The 16,224-nt window shown below is 37.7% G+C and overlaps 1 protein-coding gene across 3 annotated transcripts in view; it reads left to right on the forward strand.

Annotated features, from left to right (window-relative positions):
- LOC311290626 (leucine-rich repeat and fibronectin type III domain-containing protein 1-like protein) overlaps positions 1-16,224 on the forward strand; it is a 186,745-nt gene that overhangs the window by 166,521 nt on the left and 4,000 nt on the right. Inside the window, exons 5-6 of one of the 3 annotated variants that reach the window (XM_084409223.1) lie at positions 2,160-2,834; positions 3,215-3,233. The gene's annotated coding sequence lies outside the window, so the exon portion shown is untranslated. Of the gene's footprint in view, positions 1-2,159; positions 3,170-3,214; positions 4,352-16,224 lie in introns of those variants that run through there. The other 2 variants (XM_084409222.1, XM_084409221.1) reach the window with 2 other exon arrangements.

Consider the following 16,224-nt stretch of genomic DNA (forward strand, 5'->3'; position numbering starts at 1 on the left):
TACTGATTTTCTGAATCATTGTTTGTGTATACCATACAAAGATCAGTGATTTCTCTTTTAAAACTGCAATTATTTAGAAATAAAACTATTGTGAATTAATATTTTTTTCAATAATGTTTTACAATAAAAATACAAAAAAAAAATATATATATAAGAACTATTTTTGTAATAATAATGCTTTACATTAATTATGAATTAAATGCATGTGCACATTTTATAGATGTGACACTTTTGATGCTAATGTTGGACGCTCCTTCATCGTTTAGGAATCATCGCTCGCTGGTTATGAGTTTTTGGAGTCGTTTATAAGTTATGAGCCAGTGAGCTTATCTGGGTCACATGGGTCAATTTTCTGAAATTGAGATTTATACATCACCTGAAATCTGAATAAATAAGCTTCCCATTGATGTATGGTTTGTTAGGATAGGACAATATTTGGCTGAGATACAACTATTGAACATCTGGAATCTGAGGGTGCAAAAAAATCGAAACATTGAGAAAATCTCCTTTAAAGTTGTTCATTTATGCTGGCGATTGTGCTGCATTCACTGACAAAAATACATGTTTTATATATTTACAGTAGGAAATTAACAAAATATCTTCATGGAACATGATTTTTCCTTAATATCCTATTGATTTTTGGCATAAAAGACAAAAAACGATAATTTTGACCCGTACAATGTATTGTTGGCTATTGCCACAGATATACCCGTGCGACTCGTGACTGGCTTGTGGTTCAGGGTCACATTTGTGTTATTATTTTCAAACCTGCCTGTAGCTCAATTGAGTGCCGATTCATGATCTAACATTTCTGATGGACCATAACTGATTAAAATGCAGGTCTTGTTTCTAAAATGAAAGCACAAGTAGAGCTCCTTCTCCTATTAGCTTCTGATGGATTTACATTTCCTTTTGCTCCGCGTGAAATGGGACAGATTAGGACGTGGAGGGGATAGAGATACGAGGCCTGGAAAAGAGCTGCGGAGATAGCAAACGCACTATGATGGAAGAAAAAGGGTTGATATGAGTATTGTGATGGGGGTTTAGAGATTGAGATAAAAGGGTAAAGGCCTGGTCTCTCAGATATTGAGACAAATGGGTTGATCTGCGGGGTGAGATGTTGCAGAATACGAGAAGACCCATAGTAGAAGGCAATTACTATTTGTTCTCCGCAAAATGAGCCGCAAGCTCTCTTCTCCTTCCCTGCCGACAGCCGATGCGAACCAGAATCCCTCCAGGCTGAAGCAGGGCACGCTAAAAATAGCCGTCTGAATGAGGCCTAGCATTAGCGAGCTCACTGCGGATAACTAGCTAACCGCAACGTATCAGGCCTTGGAGTCTCTGTTAGTTCTGAATTAAATCTGGGAGGAAAGTCTGAGTAAATTGATGATGGTTGGAGTTAATGAAGTCGTTAAATGTCCAATTAGCATGCGCTATGTATAGTCCCTCGCTCTGTGTGTTTATGCAAGCTCAGCCGGTGTTGTGAGAAAATAGTTTGCGTATCCTCGGGCGCCGTTTCCTCTGATACGGATTAAGTTCAGTGTGATAATATTTGCTGAAATGGCACTGTGTTAACGTGTATGTTTACTAGACAAAGCCAAGCTACAATTGCAATTATAAAGTTAGTCATTTATTTTACATCATTTATTCATTTACATTTACATTCATGCATCTGCCAGCTTTTTATGCAAAGTCACACTGCAAGATGTACATTTGATCAATCATCTGACATGGTTAGCGCCATGAATCTACTGTTTGAGTTACAGGATTTAATTAGTTAGTTTGGTTGGTTCGTTGGTTCCCCTAGTGAAAAAAACCTATACCAAAATGTATTTAAAATACATTTATTTCATACTAAGTATACTACAAGTCCACTGACATAACGCTTGAGACTAATTAGAATTAGAAGTTAATTAGTTAGTTAGTCATTTCTGACTCTGAATGTGGTCCAAACATTATAGCCCCCGTTTACACCTGCAGTGATCACCCGTAAAAATGTATAAAATCACTTTATTAGAGGAATGTCTTTACTGTCTTCTCCCTTTGAATGCATTCAGACCTGTCCACTCAGACCTCGCTTATTCCTTTTGCAGACTTCAATACCTGTTTAAATGTGTTAAGCTGCTGAAGCTGATCTCTTGCCTCTGTTGTTTTTCAAGGCAAACTCACAGTCTGGAAGCTAAATGCAGATTGCCAGATTAAATGGGATTGGATCCAATCTATTTGTAGGACAAGCTGCGGTCGGAAGGCAAATATAACAGGCTCTCCGTGTTCAGTTCTTTATGCAAGACTCTCCCCCAGACCGTGGATATTATTATGTTTCATTTTTAAACCAGAGGTTAATGCCCCGAGAGAGAAGAATCAAATCATCAGATCATTTTATGGGAAGAGACAATGAAACTCTTTGGGAATACGTTGCGGTTGTTTTTTTGTGAAGATGTTGGAAATGTTTTGACTATATATCAGTGTTAAATAGCAGCTCCGATCTCTACGATGGTCCAGTGCCAAAGGATTGAATCGTGTGGATGGAATGTTCTCCCGCAGGCCCGTGTGGATTCAGACTTATCAAAGTTCGATGAAATATTGATGAGTCGGTATCAAGTTAACATTTGTGGACCTTCAGGAGCACTTTATTATGGATTCCTCTGTATTGTCTCTCCTGCTCTCTTTATTGGGAAACTGAACACTGGGATCGATATCCAGCTGATTAACAAACATGGGGAGTGTGTTCTTGGGATCTGGAGATTAGGTCAAACAGGAGAGGCACCGGCAGAACATTGATTATCACGATGCACTAAAACTTTCTGAATCTCCCGTGTCGACAAGGATTGACGGTAAGGCACTTTTGAGAACTCATTATCTGACAACAAGACTATGTGAAAGCAGCGATAAACACACTGAAATAAATACTGTTCTTTTTTTTTTTTTCCTCCAATTGACCGTGGACGTATTTGTATGTGAAGTACACCTTCAGCCATCTCTGATTTTAATCATTTGATTTCAAGGAGAAAATAATAAAGAAATAAAAAATATGGGATGGAATTTTATGCTTTCATAGGTACTCTATGTGGATTTATAAAGAAATAAAGTATTTTTCTTCAAGGCTTGTGGAAAAGACTTTTCATTAACCGAGATTTTTTTCTTCCTGATGCTCCTTCCACTGCGCAGTGGTTTGATTATTTAAATGATGAAGTTTTTTTTCTTTTTCTTCCAGCAGGTCTTCAGGGCTGAGTGTAAGTCAAGCATAGCACACTGCAAATCATATGCTAGTGATTTTCAGTCTTATGCATTACTCATAATCTCAATATTCTTGAGAGAATGTTTATCTTGTGAGTGTCAAATGTTTACAAATGCATGGATTATTTGTAGCCAAAGGCGTTCATGCTAATAGAATGAAGCCGTAATGACTCGCATCACCACATGGTGTCACTGCACACACACTTGCTCGTGTCCCGTCCTGAAACATTGGACTGATGACTTCAGTTCAGTTCCTGGTACGGTACAGCGTTGTTATCAGCACTTTAAACTTTCTTAAGGGCTTTTAAACAAAGTGTAGGATGCTCTTCCTTGTTTTGATATTGGTTATATGATTGAATGTGTTCTTATGACAACAGGAAGTAAAATAGTATGGATTATTAACTAATTCACATTAAGGAATCGTCTAGGTTTATTTTGTTTTGGCCATTTTCAGAAGGAACGACACACCTCGTCTCGTTTTAAATTCTGCTCGGGTTTCTGTTATGATCATGCGAAACCCCTGCCGAAACTAATATAGTTTCAGTGAAAATCACAATGTTTGTGTATTCCTTTAGACTAATACACCAGAGACGTTAGAAATCATCATGCTGTGGCTGTTATTACCCACAATGCCTCAGTTTGTCGTTATAGGGCAGTTTATCAGAGTGAATGTGCCACACAGACGCCAGAGGCCGTAAAAAAGGAGAATGATGCCTTCTGATAAACGTGCAAATGAATCCTAATGCTAAAATTACCCAAATGTTGACCGCTACAGGGCAGCGGAGCTTCTCTAATAATCTTCCCAACACCGAGACACAGAGGCTCTGAGAGACCGTGGACACTTCGGGGATACCCTGAACTTTTGCATCTTTTGTTGGCGAGATCAGAAAGTCTATAGTTGCCAGATCTCGAGACAAAAGCTTTAATTCAATTATTTATGTAATTTTTTTTTTTTTTTTTTTTTTTTTCAGACAGATGTCTTTTCCATTATTATATTTTTTACAAATATAATTTAAATGTATAAATACGTGCAAAAAAAAAAAAAACTTCTAAATTGTATTGTATTTTATATTAATTTATTGTATCAAAGCCAAATGTATTTTCAATAATTATATTATGAATAAATCACACTTTTTTTTTTATTTCAGGCAAAATGTCTCATATATATATATATATATATATATATGTTAAATTTGTAAACACACACACACATGTGTGTGTGTGTTTACAAATTGAATTCAGTGCCTGAACACACGTGGGAACTAAAGAATGAATCCCTCTCTCTCTCTCATGCTGTCACATATGGAAAAGGAAAATAACATGCCTTTATGGATAATTGGAATAGGAGAGGGACTGAGGGAAGCAGACATGCTGGATGAACATGGGAACAAACTATGCTTAGTGGTTGGTCATATTTCAATTTTGCCCAATGGGGACCAAGCACTATTAGGCCCAAATATGCGGCTGTTTTCTGTATATATTATCCCCCAAAAAGCAACCAGTGACTGGCCGTATTTATAAACGGCTTCTAAGCAAGAGCACAGTCTCTAGAGTAAGAGTTTACACACACACACACACAGCTCTTCCCCTTCTCTCCGCTGTCTCTCATAATCGCCGCGACTCCCACACACAGCCGGTTCACAGTGTAATCTGATAAGAGTCTGAACACGCTGGAATAAAGGACCGAGTTTCTCCAACACAGCTGAGGCTGAACGGCATTAACAAATCAATGCGTCTGATGATCTGTTCAACTTCAGGCCTTCAGGTCATATTTCATGAAGATGGTGGGATGTTGCACATGTATTATTGTCATGTCTTATGAAGATGCCAGAGACTTCACTAAAGCTCTATTAAACCCCATGATTAGTGAAGCTTTGTCAAACAGCTGGCGAAGTGTTTGCTTCTGCTGTTAATTAAACACCAGATTGTAATTTTGAGGTGCTGTCGAAGCGAGCCTGAAGATATGCAGCAAAACACGTTTCATATTGTGTCTTCTCAATTTAACATGGGGATATTGATGGGAAGCTGTGGATCGTTTCTGAAGCAATGGCTCGCTTCCAAATTCAAATCTGCTTCGCTGTTTATTGCGAACATAAGGGGCTGGTTTTTAATTATTTTATGTATTTGTTTGCTGTGTGTGAAGTAAAAACAGTGCAACGTTCAAATGCATCGCCGACTCGCTGTTTTGAACACAAGAATGTGTCTTAAAAGCGACTCGCTTACAATTTACACACTGCAATTTAAAAAACCACCTTGGGAGACAAGTGAACGATTCAGTCAAAGATTTCAACAGTCTGGTGTTAGCATACAGCTAACCGTACGCTCAAATATTTAGTAAAAACACTTCATTGTATATTAAATACAATTAAATGAAAAAAATACATAGTTTACATTTATATTAATTGCAATTAGTTGAACTTGAAGAGTGCTTTTTGCCTCACTTAAGTGGGACTTCAGGTCATATTTACATGTAATTTCATAATTAATTCAATTGTCTTTAAAAATATATTGTTAAAGTTCCTGCTGAATGAACTGACAAGCATTTATGATGAACTAAAATAAACTTTACTGTCATTTCTATTGAACCTTATATGTCATGTATTTTAAAATCTATTTTACACATTTGTAAAGATGAAGTTGCAATTTAGTACGTTTAAAATATACTAACTTTAAATGCAATGTTGAATAACACACTACGGTTAAAATTATAATCAAGTACTTTACATGTTTTAGTATGTTGATGTGTCATTTCTTTAAAGCACAATAAAAGATTATTAACCATATTGATGTACTTTAAAACTTTTTTTTTTGAATTTATTACAAAGTGCACATTTTAAAGGTGTATTTAAGTGTGTTGAAAAACAGTCATGAAAGTGTGCTCTCTTTAAGTGCACATACGTGGTCTTTTATCTCATTAATATATATACAAATAAAAATATATAAAAAATACCAGTTGCACTTCCTTTTTGTACGTCAGGAGCACACACAGAGCATCTTAAAATACTGCCTATGTAGGGAGCTCACTAGGGTTTGGCACACAGCCAGTGTCTTCGGTACAAATGCATTAAAGAATTTTGTATTTCCAGCTGTTATGTCAGCCGTGGTTTTGCTAATTTTACATAATTTAAACTGTCTATTTTTCATTTTGTGTTTTTTTTTTTTTTTTTTTTTTTTGCAGACATTGGTTTCCAAACTGAGGTTTTCACTCAGAAATGATCACAGATAAAGTCAGAGAGAACACATTATCATGATTGTATTTTTACTTGGGACTTTCCACTTGGGACTTTCCCTTCTCTGAAATCTAGACCTGTACCCATCATGCTCTCGGCCTTCCCTTTCCATTACAAAAAGTTAAAGCCTTCTCAAGAAAACAAATACAAAGTGCTCTTTTTAATCTTAAAGAACATGCTCTATACAAGAAAACAAACTAAAGAGGATAAATGCCAATGCAAGAAATGCATTAGGAAGTCATTTAATTGTCGATTATAGTCTAAGTTTGCCTTTTGCTTTAATTGATTTTGCCCTCTGAAGTGTTAGCAAAGTCTGCAAACTCATGCAGCATTTAGCAACAGAAACACTATGATTAAATATCGTGCAATGACCTTTAAGTGGAAATCATGCTAAAACACAGAAGATTCATTTTTCTGGAGTACTTACATCTGCTTCTCGTCATGCGCTGATTCTTCTCTTTCAGCGCTGGTGTTATTGTGAAAGCCAGCAGTCGTTTAGAGGTGTCAGTCTGGAGGTCTTTTAGAAACGGAAAATGCCAAAGCCATTACAGACCGAGAGCCAGGCCCAGTGGTGAGCTGTCTGATTGAGGAAAGCCTGGAGCAATCCCATCTCTCCACTCTATTCATTTATGTTGGGGCATTTTAGGCCTTTCAATTGTTCTGTCCTTGAAACTAATGTTCTGCACTGCAATAGTCTCTAATGCTGCTGTGTGGCAGATTGAACATGAGTTTTATGAGCTGTAATGTAATGGCTGGCTAAATATGCATATAGAAAGTGTTAGTGATTTTGACTCTCGGTGAACCAAAGGTTTTGATTCCGTCCACTGAAAAGATTCGTTCGTAGACTGATTCTGACAAGTGAGTCTCCTTTTGACTTTTATGAGTGAGTCATTGAATCATTCAAACAACACAGTTGTTCACAACCGAAATAAATACTACAAGAGTCATTTTGTCTACTACTGTGCTTGATAAAGTACCAAAACTAACAGTAGCCTGAAAAATGGATAGAGTTTCAATAACATCCTTTCATACTTGTAACCATGTCATCAGTAATATATACGCATTCCTTTATTCTCGCTAAATGCAACTGATTTACACAATGAACTGAACCAACAACATGCTCTTTTTATCTTTATTATAGTTTATTATAGTATTTTGAATTAGCTTTTATTTTAATATTTTAATATTAGTGTAATTTGTATTAATGTTTAGTCATTTTATTAGTTTATTTTTAAATATTGTTATTTAGGTGTAATTTATTTTAAATTTTATTTTAGTTCTAGTTTAGTTTTAGTTTTATTTATTTCCAGTAGTGCAGCAACTTCAGAATATTTCCAAGGCAACATTTCAATTTTTTTTTTTTCAGATAATATTTAGTTTATTGTAATTTTCAATTAACAGAAATGTTTTTAATAGTTTTAGTTCACGATAATAGCCCTGCTGTCAGCAAGCAGGGGGTAAAAAAGCCTCGTTTGTCAGTTCATCCCTGGCCCAACATGTCCCTGTTCGTTTCATATGTTCGTGATTAATATGTCTAGAGCTGTCTTTGAAACTCTATTGTGTTTTATGTGTGTGTACGGGTGACTTGTTTGATCTCGGCGCTCTCTAAATCCCCTCTGTCGCTCTGAAGGCTTAAAGGTCTCTCATGCTGTGGTGGTGACGGCTGGACGCAAACAGATCTTGAGTAATGAGAGCACTGGATTCAGCCGAGGGACTCACACTTCATTACAATCAACTAGCTAAAAGGAAAATGCCCATATAGTCCTTAGGGTCAGGCTGAGCCCATGCCTTCCTAAAAATAAAGATAACTGTGTGTATTAAAGTTCATTGAAAGGTATAAGGTCACAATGAGATGTAAAAATGAGAAGTCACAACTACAAGAAATGGTAACAGCAACATTATTTGCAATGTTTTAAGTTAAATTGCAAGAATGATGTCAGTCACATGCTGCAACTTTTCCTCTAGCCCCGGGACACACTAGATGAACGCACACACTAGACCGCACTGATTTAACAGTGGCAATTCCACAGACGCAAGATCTCACAGAAACTCACGTGATTTTAGAAGAAAAACAAACATGGAGGATGATTGACGTCATCAACTCGCTCTCCTGGCGTGTGTTCTGTTTCGCAGCGAGAAAAGAAAAGGAGAAAAAGAATATGGGTGAAATCTTGGCTGTGAAGACATGGGTTATAGCGTACACTTTGCAGAGCAGTTTAAGAGGGTGCGAGATGCGGTTGGTGAAGCTCGCTCACTCTCATTGGCTATTGCACCAGTTGATTGGTTACGACCATAGACTGTAAAAAAAGATGGACGACGCCCCTTCGCTCTCTTCCATTGGTGAGAAGTGAAGCCGCCAGTGTCCCGATATGGCGCTGACATCTTGAGGCTTGAGTCTGCGCAGTAGCGATCTCGGGACCAGACCTGCGCAGTAGTGAGCAGGAAGTAAAGCCGCGAAATCAAGGCCCCGCCCTCACTCTCATGTGAAATAATTAATTATAGAAATTTAGATATTAAATTTAATGCTCCAATCTCCTCAGTCCTCCGAAGATCCCGGAAAAAAGTCTGTTGGTGCTTCAGTGACTACTTCGCTCAGAGAACCTGTCAATCACAGCTGTCAATCATGACGTCACACCACCGTTTTTATAGCATCAAATAACTTACTAAAAACAAACTTATTTTAAAAACAAACACTTGAATTTACATCAGCGTGATAAAAACTACAGTAAACGACAGAAACCACCTTCGGAAAAAAGATATTTGAAGTGTAATTAAATTGTTTAGTTGGTCTCAAGTCCCGTTGAATAACACGGGGAGGCGGGGCTTATGACCTATACTAGGACCAGCCACCGGGGGGCGATCAAGATGCTTTGGCTTCACTTTTCAGGGCTTGTGTGGCACGCTTGGTTACGACAAGCCTTGAATTTGTCAAAGCCCCTCGCTCATTAGCGGGTGCAAATTGGGCCCAAAATCGGGCTTAAAATATTCAAGAATGGCCAGCATTAGTGCGTAATTTAACATGAGGAAAATTCCCCAAAATGCAAATTCTGTCATTTACAACATTTCTCTTGTTCCAAATCCATAAGATTTTCATTCAATTTTTAATGATATTTGAGAGATGTTTATACCTCCATCTATTCACCCAAAACAAGATGTTTTATTCCAAGTCTTCTGAAGAGACATGATATTTTTATATGATGAACAGATTTAATTGAGGCTTTTATTCACATACAGGGGTGGACTGGGACAAAAAATCGGCCCTGGCATTTTGGCCCAGACTGGCCCACTACATATGATCATAAACACCACACATCTTTGCACGCCCTTAAATATGTATACCAACTCCTATTCCTTTAAATCACTAATGCCATGTAATGAGTGAGTATAGGAACGAGTGAGAGTTAACAGATGAAATAAGTACAAAATGGTAATTTATGAATACAATTGAACTATACTCCACAGTGATGAATCCAAAAAAACAAGCTATAAGCTGCATTGGCATTGCAGTACCAGTGTTTCTCGCAGGATTTTTGGTAAAGCTGTGGTGAGTGGACCTCTGTCCCTGTAGGGGGGTTCGGGGGCATCTCCATCTACATTTCTTCTATAGCTCTCAGACTTTTTTGACAGATACACACTTACACTGCACGCTCGCTCAGAGCCCAGAGGGGGAGGTGTGTAAAGATGTGATTGGCCCAGCCCAGTGTCAATCAAGAAAAGAACCAATGGGCCGCTGAGCTACGTGTTTCATGGGCCGCGTCTGTCAGAAGGAAAAAAAGTGTTTTGGGCCAGCAGTGTCAATTATAAAAACATTGGGCCGCCGATCTAGGCCTACCACTTTTATGGGCCGGTTCATGGGGCAAAAAAAAAAAAAAGTTTAGGCGGCCGGCCCAAAAAGCATGTTGGCCCACCGGGAAAGTGCCCGGAATGCCAGATGGCCATGCAGTCCGCCCATGTTCACATATAAACATTGATCAGTGACCAATGTTTACAGCATTTGGTAGAAGAACCTCAAGATATGTAAAACCAATGAGGTTCATTCTCGTGTTACGCAGCACGATTGAGCTTCAGCAAGAACCAATGAGGTTCTCGCGCGGCAAGCAAGTACGTTTGAGCTGTTGTTTGTGTTCTCTGATCAATGTTTATGTGAATAAAAGCCTAAATTAAATCTCTTCAGAAGGATTAAAACACTTGATTCATAAGGATTGATCTTTATGAAAGGATGAATAGACTTTGAATAGTTGAATAGTAAAACATGAGGGTGAGTAAATGACAGAATTTAAATTTTAGGGGGAACTATCCTTTTAAGAAACAAAATCACAATGTGTCAGGGGCGGAGTGGCAATCGGGAGAGTCGGGCCGTAGTGTTTTGAGGCCGCGAGGGTCTGATAATAGTACATTGCAAGTTCTTAGCAACACCATCCGGTCAAACTGTGCAGCCTCTCTGCTAAACCCGTACGGCGGGCCGCATCAGCCTCTTATTTCAGTAGAAACACAGGCTAATCAGAAAGCACTAACGAAGGGAAATATAGGGGGATCAGTGAGCAGCCCCTCCCCAAATGGCATAGCCTGTCGGCCTATGACGTAAAGCCATCGGACACCTCTTTTTTTCCTCGTCACGTTTTGGAAGTCTGACGTTAACAGACGTAGACGTGTGAGTGAGTGGGCCGTTTACACCTGGCCATTTAATGCGTTTTCTGTGATCGGATAGCTATCTGATCGTGAAAAGACCAGGTGTAAATGCCCTCCGAAACGCATTCGAGACGGATTTGAATCCGAATCCGATCGCAGCTGAGCATCTACTCATCAAACCAACGTGCAAACTAAGTGAATCAAAGTGAAAGTCGCAGACGCTTAACACAATCATCTTCATTAAAAGTAAAGAACTGAAATGATCTACTGTAGCCGCTCTCTCTCTTATTGCAGTCTTTGATTTTGAAATTTTAGCTGATGATCAATAAAATGCAGTTCATAGGCTATCTGTTGCTTTCGGTGTCACTCCTTTAAATCTGCATATAGCGTGGGAATTTAGGTTGGATTTATATCCGTTTTGCAAAAACACATTTATGCGACACAGGTTTAAATGATAAATCAGATAGCTCTCCGATCTAAGAAAACGCATGAAGTGGCCAGGTGTAAACAGCCCCAAATGATGGAAAGACAAAAAAGAAAAGGGAAAGGTGGCGCTGAGAAGGTCAGACTCAAAAATGATGGAGGAGGAGGCAGCAAAATGCTCCAAACTAACGGACATGTTCCGGGCATCAACGAGCAAAGATACTACAGCGGAAATAAGCTAAAGCACCTGATGTCACAGCTAGGCACAGATGAGAATTAGCACCAGCTACCAGCCAGCCAAAAGCTTGGGAAATTTGAAAGCTTGTGGTAAATATGAGACACAAATGAATGGTTTACTATTCAGCGAATTACTCTTTTTCTGTTATTATTGTAGGCTATGTTGTTGTTGACTTCAAGATCTTTTAAATAATAATAATTACACTTGGCATTTTAGTTGTTGGGCAGTCATTTTATTGTAATTTTAGATTTCAGCATTTGCTTATTCACAGGCAACTTCACTCCACCCCCCACAACATTTATCAGAAAAAAGGAAACCTCATTATCAACAGCATAGGCACTCAAGAAATGTCAAAAAGGTTTCTTAATGAACTGAGAGAGCGCTATATTGCTTCTGAACACATTTTTGAAGAATACAGATGTATTTTAGAAAAGCACTGTCATTTGTAGTGCTTGCTTTTCATCCGTTAAATGTGAAAGAGAAACACACTCGCACAAACACAGACCTCTTTGTAAACATACGTTCATGCTCACTGTGAGTGTGTGTGTGTGTGTGTGTGTGTGTGTGTGTGTGTGGTTGCAATTTAGAACATTTACGATATATTAACTTTGAATGTAATATCAAATAACACCCTACAGTTAAAAACAAGTACTTTACACGTGCTTTAGTATTTAGTCAGCACATCAAAATAAGTAAGCATGAGAAAAGGTTATTACAACCAAAATGATTTAAAAAGTAAAACATTTTAATTGGCATTATTACAAAGTGCATTAAGAAACATAAGAAAGAAACATAGAATGTGTTTAATTAACACATTAAAGTGTGTATTTTATTATCTGCAAGAAATGATTTTTTAAAATATACTTTTAAGATTTGAAGTACACTACAAAGTGCACATTCGGTACAATTAAGCGCACTTCTTTTTCACAAGGGACCTCAAAACATAGCAAGGTACGACACTAGATCAATCGTATTTTGGGGAATCAGAATATTGTTGGGCAACGACACTAATCTGAGAATATTGACACGTTCCAATTACTGTCAGAATATTGATATGCATGTAATGTAGTCTATATGCTTGTTGCTGTACTTGCAGTTTATATAGTAGCATAATCAGTCGAGTCATCGTTCAGCTCTCAAATCAGTGGAAGAGTGGGTTTTGCTCTTCCTGCGGTTCACTTTCCCCCCTGTGGAGCACCAGAGTGTGTGTGTGTGTGTGCTGCCAGGGACTCCTCAGGCTAATGACCGCTAACAAGAGCAGATCCTGAGGCCCTTTAATGAGTCAAAGGGAAATGGCAGGCGCTGTCTGGCCTTCAGTTCACCAAGCGAACATGTTCAGTCGCTTCTGTGGCCGAGTGCTCGAGGCTGTCCATACTTATCAAACGCCCTGCTTCAAATCAAAGAAAGTGTGTGTGTGTGTGTGCGAATGTCCATCTGAGTGAGCTTACGGGTGCTTGTGAGCTGTCAAACACTGTGGAGCATGAATTGACTAATTATTTAAAACGTACCTGCATAAAAAAGAATGTCTAAAGTGAATAATTAACAACAAGCCTTTGTATAATTAAGAATCAAACAAAATGTCATATGAAAAATAAATCATTTCCTTTTGATTAAGGATTGAGTAAACGAAAAAAAAGAAAAAAAACAGTAATTATGTAAACGAACTCACATTGTGCAAAAGTATAAGATAATTTTTGTTTTGGTTCCCATACGCCGTGCGAGGTGAGCGAGTTAAATGCTTTTCTTTGTGCCGAAGCGCTTGTGAATGACATGGACCGGCAGTAATGAAGGACTCGTGAAACAATGATCGCTTTTTTGTGGCTCTCCAGCTTTGTGCGAGGAAAGCTCTTTGAGTAACAGCCACATGCTTTGTGTCCTGAAATAGTATTTTAATGAATTGTGTAACCATCTATAACACGCTGGGATCCGTGCCGGACAAACCCTGCTCAGAGAACGAGGCTCCGCTCCGCATCGGAAGAGGTCAGAGAGGCCGTGTGCCAGGCCTGCACTCGCACTCATACATCAGGAATGAGGGAAGGGGAATACCATCTGATAAATGTCAACTATTTAGCGAGAATGAGATGACATTCTGAAGACATCAAACCATGCTGGGCCTAAAATTAACACTCGACAAATGAGAGTAAAAATAGGCGTTGGCGAGTGTATGAAATGGTGCCAGTCGCCAACTGGCTGGTTACTTTATGAATTCTAACATTGCGATGTTGTGAGAACATGAACGTGAACAAGTGTGAGCTACGCTCGGGACAGTTGACAGGTCAGTGACGCATTGTCACGCAAGTTCAAGAATTGCCTATTTAAATTTTCAAGAGGATGTGAAAGGAAACTAAATTCATTACTTGGGAAGTTTAAACATCTGAAGAAAGCCGAGTCTCATGTCTTCTTGCACTTGAATGGACAAATTCACACAACATTATGTCAAAAAATGACCGCTTCGATGAGTATCCTAGTAAACATAGTTGGCTATGAACATAAACAGTATAGAAAGAAACTGTACAGTGTCAGTATATTGGATGTGTGCATTCGGTCTTAAAGTGACAGCAGCCTAATACTGTTAGACCCATCTGAAAACATACCTGGAAAGCTCTATTTCATTTGTATATTAGTTGTGTTGTGTTTATTTGTGCTATTGCTTGTACTTTGATTATTCTTCCTTCTTTTATTAGTGATTGTTTAAATTTAAATTAGGCTAGTAGGTTTAGTTGTGGTCTCAAAATTTGAACAGAGAATTGTGACTTTTAATTGGTGGCCAAAAATGTGGTGTCTGCCTGCTTTTGCAAAACCAGTTTCATGGCCGGTAAAAAGTATTTATGGCAGGTACATTTTCTTAAGTCTCCGGCCATTGGCAGGTTTTAGGCTCCTTTTACATGCATTCATTTAGCAGACACTGTTTAGGGAGTGTGTCTTGTGAAGAAAAGTGTGCTTAAATGTATTGAATGTGAGTGTACTTCAAATCTTAAAAGTGTATATTTAAAAAAAAAAAAAATTATGAATGCAATAAAAGTGCACTTAAACTCATGTTTCTCAGCACAATTAAAGGGATAGTTACTTACGTTGTGCATCAAGTTCAAGTGTTACTCTTGTGGCGTAAGTCGATGCGTACGGCCGTCTGCCGGAAGCTAGTCATTATAGTCGATATAGTTTTAAATATGGATATTTTTCTTAGACGAACGCATTGCTTCACTTCAGAAGCACGTCACTAATAAAGATTAACCCCCGGAGAGCCGTTTCGAACACTTTTATCATGGATAGATGCGCTCTGATGGACTTCCAAAAAAATATATCCATTGACTCCCATTATAAAGCTGGGAAGAGCCAGGACATTTTTCAATATAACTCTGATTGTATTCGTCTGAAATAAGAATGTCATATACACCTAGGATGGCTTCAGCGTGAGTAAATCATGGGTAAATCATTCATTTTTGGGTGAACTATCCCTTTAAGTACACTTTTAAAAAGTAAACTTTGTAATGTAAAATCATTGTTTTAATGTCTTTTGTCGTGCTTTAAAGAAGTACACTTATATTGATGTGTTGACTAACATACTAAAGCACGGGTTAAGTACTTGATTGTTATTTGAACTGTGATGTGTTATACATTTAAAGTTAATATATTTTAAATGTACTAAATTGCAACTTCATTACAAATGTGTAATTACAAATGTATTTAAAATAAATACATGACACAGGTTTCAAAGGAAATTACATTAAAGTATAATTACTTTACCAGAATCTGCAGTACACTCTAACCATATTTCAAAGACAATAAAAAAATAAATAAAAAATGAAACATAAAGATGAACTGAAGTCCTACTTCAATGAGTCAAAAAAACATTAAATGTATTTAAAGTAAACTTAAACTATAAACTTTTTCTTTTAAGTGTAAAAGGCATGGAATTAAGTGTCTGAAAACATTACAGTCAGTTTGCACTAAAGTATATTCTTTTTAAGTATATAATAAGTACTCTTTACAAAAGAATGTTGAAAATATTCTTCTTTTTCACAAAGGTTAAGAAGAGAAGTATGTATGTGTCTAGCTGGGCAGTAAATATTATAAATAGGCTATATATATAGACTATCTGTGTAATGAAGCTTGTGAAGATAAGGGATATTAGTTGACAAACTGCTGTCTGTACAGATGTGTGATTGTGATATTAAATGTTTGGTCTGCGTTAATGTGTCAATAGTGATGAGACTGGCAGAATCGGTATTAGCACCGGCCCTCATTACACACATTATTCATATTTTATGAAGCAAGAGTCTAGACAATAAATTATGGAGCTACAATAAACATTAGAGACCACAGATCTGATCTCTGGCTAAATCCTGCTAATGAGAATATCAAACTAATATTTGACTGTTTTATGGTTATTTCCTCATAAGTACAACTAGTATCTGACATTCACACGTTTGAATCGCAAAACGTTTATGAAATTGATATGTCCAAAAC

Source organism: Rutilus rutilus (assembly GCF_951802725.1).
Source record: "Rutilus rutilus genome assembly, chromosome: 5".
NCBI lineage: Eukaryota > Metazoa > Chordata > Actinopteri > Cypriniformes > Leuciscidae > Rutilus > Rutilus rutilus.